Source organism: Rosa chinensis, chromosome 7, assembly GCF_002994745.2.
Source record: "Rosa chinensis cultivar Old Blush chromosome 7, RchiOBHm-V2, whole genome shotgun sequence".
Lineage (NCBI taxonomy): Eukaryota > Viridiplantae > Streptophyta > Magnoliopsida > Rosales > Rosaceae > Rosa > Rosa chinensis.
This window is the reverse complement of record NC_037094.1, coordinates 54661762-54666018: the sequence shown is the minus strand read 5'-3', so window position 1 is coordinate 54666018 and position 4257 is coordinate 54661762. Positions and strand designations below refer to the sequence as shown.

The window sequence follows — 4257 nt, the reverse complement described above, 5'->3', positions numbered from 1 at the left end:
CTCTCCAAAGGAACGCAGGGTTATTAAAGTCAATGCAAGAAATTACTCCAAATATATCAAACACGTTCAGCCTTGTTCTATTCAAGTGCTAAGAACAACGGACTTGGGCCTCACAAGTCAGATTCCGAAAATCCGCCAGAATCTGCCTTCTCGAACTAGGTTCGCTTAAATCATCATAACTTCCTCCAGAAGAATGCGAATCCACTTCCGTAAAATTCCTCAGAAAGCTAACATCCGTATCTTTCCAATGGTATAAGGCTTGCCTGCTAGTTCCTTGTGAGAAGGTACAGTTTAATCTATGAAGTTGACACAAAGCAGAGACAATTCTGGACACTCAGGATAGCAAGTACCCTTTCAATCTTGCGTTTGATTTTAAGCTCCAAACCTTTCTTTTCTCCAATTTAACCTACAAAACACAAACACAAGGTAAATGACTCAAAAATGACAAGAACTAAGCCTAGAATCCTACATTTAAGGGTATAAAAATGTATGAAATTATGAGTTATCAGGTACTACTACTAACTTCTTGTTTGTCTATGCCCTTAAATGGCAGCGGGAGGGTATGTAATGACTTATTCTGTGATGAATATATTTTCTCGCCCCGTGGGCCTATTCAAAAAAAAAAAAAAACATTATTTTCTATCACTTCCTTGTCCATCTAATAACCCACAAACCGACTTTGGTATGAGTTGCAGAGATTAATTGACTCCGACGAACATGTTCGCACAGATTTTCACAACAAATGAGGAGTCGGGTGACATTTCCGTCTCTCTTCTGTTTCTCTGAATGGAAGCAAAGATTCACATGACAATAATTTGTATTACCTCATCATTTACTGGTATCATTTCCCCAAACATTTTCCCAGGAACCACTAGGAGCGGCCTTTGGTCCCTCAACGTAGTTTCGGTTCTCAGGTGCACCGCCGGGCCCAGAGAATGGAAGCCCATTGGGACCTGCTGGAGGTCCCATCTTGGGTTTTGTTCTGACTCCCAATGTCCTCAAGACAAACCTACCTAGCTCTCCATAGAATGGACCAGAGCGATCAAAAAGCTGCAGCATAGTATAATCAAACAGTTAGCACTATTTAAGCATTTTATGATATATTTTAAATACTTGAAAAGGTATTGCAATGTTACGTCAACAAAACAAAGTAAGAAAATGAAAAACCTGTCAAATTGACCCCCATAAAATCTAGTCCAGGTTTTTTAAACTAATCTTTTGCAAGAAGGCAAAGAAGCTCATAAGAGGTCCTAAATTTGCATCGCCATTTTATCAACAAAGAAAGGAAGATGACAATCATTCTAAAGTAAAGTTTATTTTATTTTATCTTATTTTAGCTTAACATGTGAAACTTTCAAAAATTTATACAGCCCTAAAAAATCATTCTAAGTTGTTGCCACAAGCATTTACCAGACAGTTTTCCTGAAACAATCACGAAGTGTTGATTTTACACTCAGACAAATGAAAAGATACAATGGCAGGTAAGAACCTGAAGTAGAGCGGTCCTGAAAAAATGTAATGTCTGGGTGTATTGGTCTATCAGAATTGCAACCTGACCGAAAGTGTTTACTGATTGTTTGAGGTTGTCACATTGATTTGAAATTGAGAATGGTACACAATTCTCTCCCTATCTCCATGATGTTTTCAGCATTATTATATTAAAACCAACAAATTCACATGCAGGCAGCAGTTTAATTTAGCAGCATTATGATAACAGTACTATCATAACACCTACTCAACAAATTTCGTTCTGAACTTCCAGGATTAACAAATTTTTTTGCAGAAAAACAAATATGAGTAGCTCTTCCCTTGTTCTAAAAAAAGATTGCAAATACCTCTTATGCTGTCATCGGTTATGGAGTAGAGACGGCATTTGGACTTCTTAAAAATCGCAACTATCTGATAAGCCTTATGTTATATATTACCAGTCATTAGCTAACATCGGCAGCATTTTAAGAAGCGGAAAATAAAAGGAAATAAAGAAATTTCAAGAATAAAAGGTCAAATCTCAAACCAAAACATGTGGCAAAGATTTCAGATCGAGAGAATTATAACTTAATGCGTGAAAAGGACAGCACTGACTTAATTGGCTGCAATTGTTACTCACCTGCGGAAAGATCTGTCTTAGTCATAGCTTATGGAACCATCTTGCAAAAAGGGCAGGCCTCTGATGAAAAAATAAATTTGAAAAGTCAGAGGAGGAAAGATATGCAATGAAACAACATTCAAAAGACTGCAGACGCTGAAGAGATACAAGATAGTAATCTACTGGCTTTTGTAACGTTTTGATAGACATCTTGATTCCCAAGGGAATCTAGCCAAGGTAAACAAGGAAGATCTACCTACCTATTTTGAGATAAAAATTATAAAACTAAATAAATTTTTTTTTTTTTTCAGAAAGGTCAGGGTCTATTAGGATACAAATAACACTAGACCCTAATACAGACATGAATTGATATGCATGTCGAAATCAGATCCATGGTTGGATATGCAAGAGGTGGACGAAGGAGAAGAAAGACATAGGCAGCAAGCTGGTATTTGGAAGCCCCAATGGAATCTTGAGAACATGGTCAGAACTCCTATATAATTTGATGACTATGCATGTTTTGGTCACTTTCTACACTGGTCACTAGAAGTGCTGGATGTCTCGTAGAATGAGATAGATTCACACACTATCAACAAGACATGGAATCTATGCTCTTCTCCTCTTTCTCATACAGAAGAAACTAGCTAATAATTAGATGCATGATTCACATGACTTTAAGGATCCTCAGTTAATTTAGTTGTCCATATATACCTGCACCCTTGAGATGGCCTCCACACAAGACATGTCGGATCAAGCATAATACCAGAACCATACCATAACACATCACATTCAAGAATATATGGCTCTTCCATTTTACTGTAGTTAGAGTGAAATTATATGCACATTCAGGCAATTGAAAAGATTTCAATATCTTTTTTTTTTTTTGGTCAGATCGCAATGGAACGATGGGATATTGATAAATTGAACAGGTCATGGAAACACAGAAAGCGTGATGTTTTTTAAATTTTAAATGACAAAAAGTACCAAAATAAAACATCTCAGTGAGAACAGAAACAAAGATACATGTGCTTTTAAGCTTAGAAGTGAGCATTAATCATTGGCAAACATTACATTACTGATGAGTAGTTAGTTCTCCCAATCAAGGATCGATGTAAGTTGTTAGTCTCTCGTGGGTTAGGGGGAAGAGACAGCACTTTGGCTTCTTCAAAATTTTAAATATTCGACTCATATCAAGTGACATATTACCAGCCTTATACCTAGCGTTGAAGAAACTGAATCAGGAGAACTGACGGTATGAATGACTTTGACTGGCAGAAAAAGATAAAAAGACAATGAATGACAATTAGCTAATGGAAAATTTCAAAAAAAAAGGTACTAATAGAAACTCAAGATGTTTAGAGGTTGAACATTAGATTATAAGAACCAATTCACAGCAGAAAATTTTTAAGTTGATTACCTCCGAAGCAAAGTCCCATTCTTCAGAGGGAGATCTGCTCTCTGCAACACCAAGACAAGAAAAACTATGATAAAAATAAAACCCAAAAAGATCAACATAATTTTAGGTTTCATGAACAAGAATGTCAAGACGATAGTTTCAAATATGAGGAAGAAACAGTGACATTTGGAACCTTACTAACACAATACTTTGCCTTCAGCATGCACTACAGGCCTTGGACACATGACTGGCAAGATTTAAGGACCTTCAGTTAATATAATTTTCTATAAATTCAACAATAAGAGTCTTCACGTACTGCACCACTGAAACACCCGGCATACAAGACATTGGATCAAGCACAAAACCAAATGCATAGCATGACACATTACATTCAACAATAATGGCTCTTCCTTTTAATGTAGAACGAAAATATGCAGAACCAGACTGTGGAATCATGAGTACGATTGATGAATTGAAGAGGTACTGGGCAATCACACAATGGTATTGGACAATCACACAAAAAGGTAAATATATGATGTGAAAAAGTAATCCACCCTTTTCTGCAAAAATCAGTATTTTAATGAGAATATAAACAAGCAAAACGTGCTCGCCAAATGCCCGACACCTTAAACATAGAAATGTATGTACAGTAAACCAATTCCAAAAGATGTGCAGTGTGCCAGAATTTAGTTGTCCTTTTCTTTCTCATTCAAGATGGTAATTAAGTAGTTAGACTGTCACAGTTAGAGGGCACAGACGGAATTATGTCATACAT

General features: G+C 36.5%; 1 long non-coding RNA gene across 1 annotated transcript; it reads right to left on the bottom strand.

Annotated features, from left to right (window-relative positions):
- Positions 1 to 818: 818 nt before the first annotated feature.
- Positions 819 to 4036, bottom strand: LOC121050431. Its single transcript, XR_005802947.1, has 3 exons — positions 3504 to 4036; positions 2108 to 2167; positions 819 to 1050 (listed from the first exon to the last, which is right to left on the bottom strand). It is a non-coding gene; the product is annotated as an uncharacterized LOC121050431 (long non-coding RNA).
- Positions 4037 to 4257: the final 221 nt, after the last annotated feature.